The following is a 9,417-nucleotide window of genomic DNA, read 5'->3' on the forward strand; positions in this document are numbered from 1 at the left end:
TGCATACGATCATGGACTGTTTCAGTACCTGAGGAGTTGCTGAGCATTGTGAAACCATCAGCGAGAACATCCACACCTCTGAGGGAGGACATTGATGAAGCAGCTGGTAACTGTTGTGCCGAAGACACTACCCTGCCGAACACCTGCAGGGATATCTTGGGACTGAGATGATTGACCTCTAACAACCATAACCATCTTCATTTGTGCTGGGTATGACTCCAGCCAGCAGAGTTTTCCCTGATTCCCAATTACTTCAATTTTGTCAGGGCTCCTTGATGCTACACTTGGTCAAATACCGCCTGGATGTCAAGAGCAATCACCACTTGAGTTCAGCTCTTTTGTCCATGTTTGGACCAAGGCTGTAGTGAGGTCAGGAGCCAAGAACCTGTGGTAGAATCTGAACTGAGCGCCAGTGAGTAGGTTCCTGCTGAGGAAGTGCCGCTTGATAGCACTGTCGATGACACCTTCCAACACTTTGCAGATGATTGGCAGGAGGCTGATAGGGCGGTAATTATTCAGATTGGATCTGCCTTGCTGATTATGGATAGCACAAATCTGGGAAATGTTCCATATTGTTGGGTAGGTGCCAATGTTGTAGCTGTACTGGAACAGCTTTGTCAGGGGCACGCCAAGGTCTCGAGCACAAGACTTCAGTGTTATTGTCTAAATGTTGTCAGGGTCCATAGCCTTTGCCGTATCCAATGCCTTCAGCTGTTTCTTGATATTGCATGTAATTAATCAAATTGGCTGAAGATTCGCAAATGTGATGACGCAGAACTCCAGAGGAGGCCGAGACGGGCATCCACTTGGCAATGCTGCCTTTAAGTGGTTGCAAATGCTTCATCCTTGTATTTTGCACTGATGTTTTGGGCGCACCATCATTGAGGATGGGGACACCCTTCCTCCACCTCCAGTTAGTTGTTTAATTGTCCACCATCATTCTCAACTGGGCGTGGCTGGACCTCAGAGCTTAGATCTGATCCATTGGCTGTGGGATCGCATAACCCCATCTATTGCCTACTGATTCCTCGACAACGGGCATGCATGTGGCCCTGTGTTGTAGCTTCAAATAGTTGACACCTCATTTTTAGGTATGCCTCCTGCACTCTTCAATGAACCAGCATTGATCCCTGGTTTGATGGCAATGGTCGAGTGGGGGTTGTATCAGGCCATGAGGTTACAGGTTGCACTTGAATACAGTTCTGTTGATGATGACGACCCACAGCGTTTAATGGATCCCAGTTTTGAGTTGCTAGATCTGTTCTATCCCATGGTGCCACATAACATGAGGGAGGATATCCCTAATGTGAAGACAGAATGTCACCTTCGTAAGGACTGTACGGTGGTCACTTCGACCTATACTGTCATGGACGGATGCATCTGTGACAGGCGGATTGGTGAGGACAAGGTTTAATTTTTCTCTCTTGTTCGTTCTTTCACTACCTACTGCAGACCCATTCTGGCAGGTATGTCCTCGAGGGCTCGACCAGCGCGGTTAGTAATGGTGCTATTGAGCCACTTTTGGTGAAGGACATTGAAGCCTCCGGCCCAAAGTACATTCTGTGCCCTTTCCATGCTCAATGTTGACTTCCAATTGGTGTTCAACATGGAGGAGTCCTGATTGACGGGCGAAGGGAGGGCGGTCGGCCTTAATCAGTAGGAAGCTTCTTTGCCCATACTTGACCTTATCGTGAAGATCTCCACACTGCAAAGCTATCGTGCAATTGCATTGACCTTTACTTCAGGAAACCACAATCTTCATTTCACATAATAGATAAGTAATATTCAGAATGGTCGGCGCTGTGTTTACCACTGCATAGGCTTCAATTACTGTCAAGACTGCACAACAACAACAGCTTGTATTCATGTGGAACCTTAATGTCATTGAAGATCCATGGCCCTTCAAATGAACCTTGTCCAACAACATTTCTTACCTTGCTACTAAGGTGATAGATATTAGGACAGACTTGATTAAGTGGTAAATGTTAAGGAACACCTTAAAGAAGGAAAGAGAGGGACAGAGACAGGGAGAGAATTCCAGAGTTTATCACTGGCTAAATGCATGGCTGCCATGATGGAGTGCCATGGACGCTGGATTGGCATCCATGACGCGGGGGAGGAGAGGAGAGGAGGGGGAGGGGGAGGTCGGAATCAACCAGGGAGCCGGAGAAATTTTTACAGTTTGAAGAAAGCCCAGACATTCACAAGGGAGGGCTTTTCTCACAATCAAGCTTCCGGCAGAAGGAGAGTGCGGATGGGGAGGGAGGAGGGAGGAGAGGGGAGGGGAGGGAAACTCAAAAAAGCTGACGATGACAAGAAGGAGAAGCTATAAAGAGTTCTTCTTGGTCTCTGTGTCTCTCTCCCCAACCGGAATAAAAAGCATCATGGAGTGGGGCTCGGAGCTTTGGGACTAATATGACATCATAGAATGACAGACCCAGTGGGGGATTGACCTGACAGAGAAGTACGTGAAGTTTGTGAAAGATCAGACGTAAATAGAAGAGGCATGTGCCAAGCAGCTGAGGACATTGGTGAAGAAATACAGTCCCCAGCCAGTCTCTAAAGAAGACCAAGAGTTGAAGTTCTCCCAGTATCAGGCCTTCATCAACATTCTCAATGTGTTGAATGACTATGCCGGACAGCGGGAAGTTACAGCAGAGAACCTCATGCAGAAATATTTTTGGGGCGGAACGGAGGCACAGTGGTTAGCACTGCTGCCTCACAGCTCCAGGGACCCAGGTTTAATTCTAGCCTCAGATGACTTTCAGTGTGGAGTTTCCTCCGGGTGCTTCCCCGACAGAGAACCTAGTGGAGTGGTGTAGCGACAACAATCTCTCCCTCAATGGCAGCAAAACTAAAGAGCTGGTCATTGACTTCAGGAAGCAAAGTACTGTACACACCCCTGTCAGCATCAACGGGGCCGAGGTGGAGGTGGTTAGCAGTTTCAAATTCTTAGGGGTGCACATCTCCAAAAATCTGTCCTGGTCCACCCACGTCGACGCTACCACCAAGAAAGCACAACAGCGCCTATACTTCCTCAGGAAACTAAAGAAATTTGGCATGTCCACATTAACCCTTACCAACTTTTATAGATGCACCATAGAAAGCATCCTATCGGGCTGCATCACAGCCTGGTATGGCAACTGCTCGGCCCAGGACCGCAAGAAACTTCAGAGAGTCGTGAACACCGCCCAGTCCATCACACGAACCTGCCTCCCATCCATTGACTCCATCTACACCTCCCGCTGCCTGAGGAAAGCGGGCAGTATAATCAAAGATCCCTCCCACCCGGCTTACTCACTCTTCCAACTTCTTCCATCGGGCAGGAGATACAGAAGTCTGAGAACACGCACGAACAGACTCAAAAACAGCTTCTTCCCCACTGTCACCAGACTCCTAAATGACCCTCTTATGGACTGACCTCATTAACACTACAACCTGTATGCTTCATCCGATGCCAGTGCTTATGTAGTTACATTGTATATGTTGTGTTGCCCTATTGTGTATTTTCTTTTATTTCCTTTTCATGTACTTAATGATCTGTTGAGCTGCTCGCAGAAAAATACTTTTCACTGTACCTCGGTACACGTGACAATAAACAAATCCAATCCAACCCAATCCAATCCCTCCCACAGTCCAAAGATGTGCAGGTTAGGTGGATTGACCTTGTTAAATTGCCCTTTAGTGTCCAAAAGGTTAGGTGGGGTACTGGGTTATGGGGATAGGGTGGAGGCATGGGCTTTAATAGGGTGTTCTTTCCAAGGGCCGGTGCAATGGCTTCCTTCTGCACTGAATGTTCGATGATTCTATGATTCTAGTAGTAAATAGGGTTTCCTTTTCTTTTAAGGATTGTTTAACTGTTCATTGAAAAGCTATTTTCTGTGATGTTAACATATTTAATTCTGTGTTAAGAATAAAGTTTGTTTCAATATAAAGAATACCGATTGGTCAGTGGAATCACTTCTGGAACGAAGTATCCTTTCCTCACCGTTTAAAAATTAAAAGTGTTTCTGGTTCTTGTCCAGTGTCCTAAAAAATGTTGGGGTCTGGTCCGGGATCTTAACCCAGGTCAACACAATTATGTTGGCCTGTGCCGAAATCTCAGGAGTGGCACTCCTGGCCCTGGCTCGAACCACTCCCTGTCATTTTCTTAGCAAGGCATGGATGGAAGTTCCACCTCTTACCAGAGGAACACTGCAGGAATCTCTACAGACTTTCAGCCCCAATGTGCATTGACGCTCCAGCGATTCGCCCTGTCTTCAAATTGCTGGAGTGCTACTTTCACACAAAACAAACTAGCAGGAGTTTCATCGGCTCAGACAGGTTCTCGTGGCGTGTCAATGACAAACATGGACAGAATCATGATTTGCCAGGATAAAACTATTGTTTCAAACTGTCCAATTTCAGACATGCTGAAAGCCCTTAAAATAAATACTGAAGAACTTGAGGGCCATCACCTGTACAATACGTTCAGAAGAGGTGGGGAGACAACGGCAACCTGTCTGTGCGGAGTCTGCATGTTCTCCCCGTGTCTGCATGGGTTTCCTCCGGTTGCTCCGGTTTCCTCCCACAGTCCAAAGATGTGCAGGTTAGGTGGATTGGCCATGATAAATTGCCCTTAAGTGTCCAAAATTGCCCTTAGTATTGGGTGGGGTTACTGGGTTATGGGGATAGGGTGGAGGTGTTGACCTTGGGTAGGGTGCTCTTTCCAAGAGCCGGTGCAGACTCGATGGGCCGAATGGCCTCCTTCTGCACTGTAAATTCTATGAAAAAAAAAGAATAGGAAAATACAAACAATAAAAAAGGTAATCCTTTGACAGCTGAAAAGTGCAACCAGGGAGTTATTTCACGGTAACTTCATTGCAGTGTTAATGTAAGCCTACTTGTGACAATAAAGAATATTAAAATTAATCAGGCAAATACTTTCAGAAGAAAATACCTGCACATTCATTTTACTACAAATAATAACTTCTCTGAATTAGGCACCTCAATTGGGAAATTCTGGCCACATTCAGTTCAAAACATAACCTCTCATCGTCAACATGTTGATGTACGATTGTAAATTATCACTGAGTCATCAAACTTGTTGAATAATGTTGTCTGATCCAGCCACCGCCACTGACTGTAAAATGCCATACACAGTGTCCTCCCCTGTATTCCTGAAGGTGCTCATTAACCCTAAGAAATGCATTCATGGTGTTGAAGGGAACAGAGAAGGTGCCATTTCCAAGGAGCTGAAGGTGTATGTAAAAATGTTAATAAGGAAAAAAAGAGCTGAAGACATGGGATGTAGGGATTGTGGATTGGACAAGGCCATTTCTGCAGCTTCAGTCTTGCCAAAGACAACCAGACCATTTAAAGAGAGAAGGATATATGTCTGCCCTCCTCTATCGGGTCCACCTGCAGCGTGACCTTGTCTTAGACCCAGTGATGGTGGGAATTGTCCCCAAGCTGTCAGTGGCAGCGTTCGACTCCCTCCTCAGAAATGATCTGACTGGCCGTAAGGTGGTCGCAAGTGAGAAACCAAGAGGTCGAAAGGGGTGGAGAAAGCCAGCAGGAATCTGTAGAAGTGCAGGAAACCACAAGAGGTTCAGAAGTCCTACAGGGGGCAACAGACCGTGTGAGGGTTGGAGTAGCTAGTGAAGGGCGACTTGCATTTCAAGGGGCAAAAAAAATAAGCAGCAGAATTCTGCAGGTGTGCAGAGAGCTGGAAGAGGTTCTGTAGGGCACGATAGAACCTGTGAAATTTGAAGTAGCTATGAATGAGTTGCTTGGATTTATAAAAGCAGAAGTTAGGCCGGTAGAATTAAAGGAATCAAAGGTAAGTCCAGTGGAATTTATAACAGACCAAAAAAATGAACCGGAAATTGGATTGGCAGACACACTTTTCTTAGAATTAGACTGTGAAGAAGATTCTCACTTAGTTAAATTGTTAACACAGGTAAAGGTTGAAGACCTGCCTAAAGTAAGGTTTGTACAAACCTTCTTAAAAGAGCAAAACTCCTGTTCCCAAACACATAAGCAGATTGTGAAAATGGTGCCTCACCCAGTTGAAGACCCTCAGGGAGGATAGCGGGATCTGAACATCTACTTGGGGGGGGGGGGTTGCAGAGGGGAGACCTTATCCGGGGAACATGCAACTAGTTAGGGGAAATGCCCATTCCCAAGGCAAAGCTGCGAGCTGATGAGCCAATGATCTGTTGAGCAGATAGCTTCACGGTGGATTTAAATGGGGACCAAGGAAGTTCCCAAGGAGACCAGGAAAGAGTGAGGGCGATACCCCACTTAGTTGAAGAGCAACAGGGAAGTAGAGCAGGAGCAGAACATGGACCTGAGAACGGGAGTGTTCCAGAGGACATGGAACAGGAGGACAAGAGGAACAATGAAGCTGAACTGCAGGAAGGCAAAGGTGAAGCCCACATTGAACCCTCTACAGTCCAGCTAATATATACAGAAAGTCTAGCGAAATTGGACTCCATTTTCACCCACCTAAATGCAGAACAGCGAAAAGAATTGGCAGAGCTTCTCACTGCATTTAAAAGCAGCAGGCCTGGCCACACCACTCTAGATCCACATGATGTGGGAGAGACCCCTCCCATTAGGCAACATCCCTGTCACCCAGAGAAGCTGACCGACACTTGGAAGATTGACTACATGGAGCGGTGACAACAAATGGAGCCTTACAGCAGTAACTGGAGCACCTGAGGTGTGCTGGTACCAAAGCCCAATGCTCAATCGCAATCCCTTTGGAAGCCAAATAGTATATTACAGCCCACCAATTTCCTGGCAACCGGATTGGTAAAGGTGTCTGGTTTCGCGCAGCTGACTTCACAAGTTACAGAAATGGACAGGGAAGAGTTAAACTTGACACGAGCAACTGAGCCTTACAATCAAATAACTTGGAATTCATGGAATTAGAAACACTGAATACGCCTACAGATAACCAAGAACAGCTCGACTGTTATTAACCAGCTGGCTGCTAACAGCAGTGTAAAAACTCAATACCCTATCGAACAATACCTAATCGGAATTTGAAGAGAACAGGCACTGAGTTCCGAAATTAATATCTGCACATATGCCTGACCCCAAAAGAAATTCTGAGCCCTAACATTAGAATAACCTTTGCCAATAATGGCAGGTTTTGAGTATAACAAGTTCACCTAAACATTACCCACATCGCAGAAAAGGAAAAAGGAACGTCATTGCTGACGTTCTATCCTGAGTTTAAACCTCAAGAGTGCAGTAGGGAACTGACATTGCAACTGCTAGTTGTGTGTTTGACTTTTAAGTGTCGATGGGCAAATTAATGTATATCTCTTTACTTAATTTTCCTTTTATATAATAATAATCTTTATTAGTGTCACAAGTAGGCTTACATTAACACTGATGTGGCGATGCCGGCGTTGGACTGGGGTGAGCACAGTACGAAGTCTTACAACACCAGGTTAAAGTCCAACAGGTTTGTTTTGATGTCACTAGCTTTCGGAGCGCTGCTCCTTCCTCAGGTGAATGCAGAGGTCTGTTCCAGAAACACATATATAGACAAATTCAAAGATGCCAAACAATGCTAGGAATGCGAGCATTAGCAGGTGATTAAATCTTTACAGATCCAGAGATGGGGTAACCCCAGGTTAAAGAGGTGTGAATTGTGTCAAGCCAGGACAGTTGGTAGGATTTTGCAGGCCAGATGGTGGGGGATGAATGTAATGTGACATGAATCCCAGGTCCCGATTGAGGCCGCACTCATGTGTGCGGAACTTGGCTATAAGTTTCTGCTCGGCGATTCTGCGTTGAATTTGTCTATATATGTGTTTCTGGAACAGACCTCTGCATTCACCTGAGGAAGGAGCAGCGCTCCGAAAGTTAGTGACATCGAAACAAACCTGTTGGACTTTAACCTGGTGTTGTAAGACTTCGTACTGTACATTAACACTGTAATGAAGTTCCTGTGAAAGGCCCCTAGTCGCCACATTCCGGCGCCTGTTCGGGTACACTGAGGGAGAATTCACAATGCCCAAATTATCTAACAGCACGGGTTGGATTCTTCGCACCACCATGCCGATATCGCAACCGGCGCTGGGGCGGAGAATCCAGTTCCACGCATGGAATCGGGACCGGCGCTGGTTCCTCGATTCTCCAGCCCCCGAAAAGCGCCGTACCCAGGAAGTACGCCGTGTATCCCCTACCTGCGGCCATTGCTCGAGGCCCGCCCCACTATTCGCCGCCCCCGACCGGCTGAAGTCCCGACGGAGGGCAAGGGGGGGGGGGCTCATATGGGATTGTACCTTTATCGTGCGGGCGGTCTGGGTCGGGCTCATGGCCGATCGGGGGCATTATTTCTGCGGCCCAGCTCTGCGGTCTGAGGCCGCCATGGAGCATGGCGTGACCGCTGGAGGCCGTCGCCGTGCGCATGCGCGGCCTCCGACCCAGAAGTGAGGGGTGCCGTATCTACAGCTGGGAGCTTCACGGCGAGCTGCTCGGAATGAACCTCGACAAAAAAAAACACTGCCTCTGGGTCCCGACCTCCCCTGCGAAAGACATCCCTACCTGCCAGAACTCTTAGAATCGCAACTCCGAGATTACATTGATCAAACCACTAATTCTTATCAGGAAAGTGTTTGCATCAGTGCGACTTTGTGAGGTTGATTAAAACAGTCAGATCAGTCTTAGACTTTAATCAACTCTCTGCCCTGGCTCTGAAAGCTAGGATTTTCAGTAATTTAGGGAATACAGAAAACACAGCCTAATGTGAACTCAGGTGACTCATGTAAGATGGAAAATTGAAAGACCTCTCATCTGCCATGTCAAAGGCACACATGATCCCGAGGTATAAAAACAGAAAGTGCTGGGAAAACGCAGCCAATCTGACAGCAGATATGGATAGAGAAGCCGTGCTAACGTTTCTAGTCCGTTATGGACCCATGGCACCATTTCAAGAAGATTAGGGAAATGTCCACCCCCCCCCCCCCCCCGGTGACCTGACCAATATTTACTCCTCAACCAGCATCGGATGATCGAGTCATTACAATATTGCTGTTGAAGTACCAATAAAGAATTTTTGCACTGTACTCATTGTGGTGATACAGAAAATATAGGGTGGCACAGTAGCACAGTGGTTAGCCCTGCTGTTTCACAGCGGCAGGGTCCCAGGTTCGATTCCCCGCTGGGTCACTGTCTGTGCGGAGTCTGCACGTTCTCCCCCTGTCTCTGTGAGTTTCCTCCGGGTGCTCCGGTTTCCCCCCACAAGTTCCAAAAAATGTGCTTGTGAGATGAATTAGACATTGTGAATTCTCCCTCAGTGTACCTGAACAGGCGCCAGAGTGTGGCAACCGGGGGATTTTCACAGTAACTTCATTGCAGTGTTAATGTAAGCCTACTTGTGACAATAATAAAGATTATTATTATAAAGGTGGCAAC

The sequence above is a fragment of the Scyliorhinus torazame genome, chromosome 16, assembly GCF_047496885.1.
Source record: "Scyliorhinus torazame isolate Kashiwa2021f chromosome 16, sScyTor2.1, whole genome shotgun sequence".
Taxonomy (NCBI): Eukaryota; Metazoa; Chordata; class Chondrichthyes; order Carcharhiniformes; family Scyliorhinidae; genus Scyliorhinus; species Scyliorhinus torazame.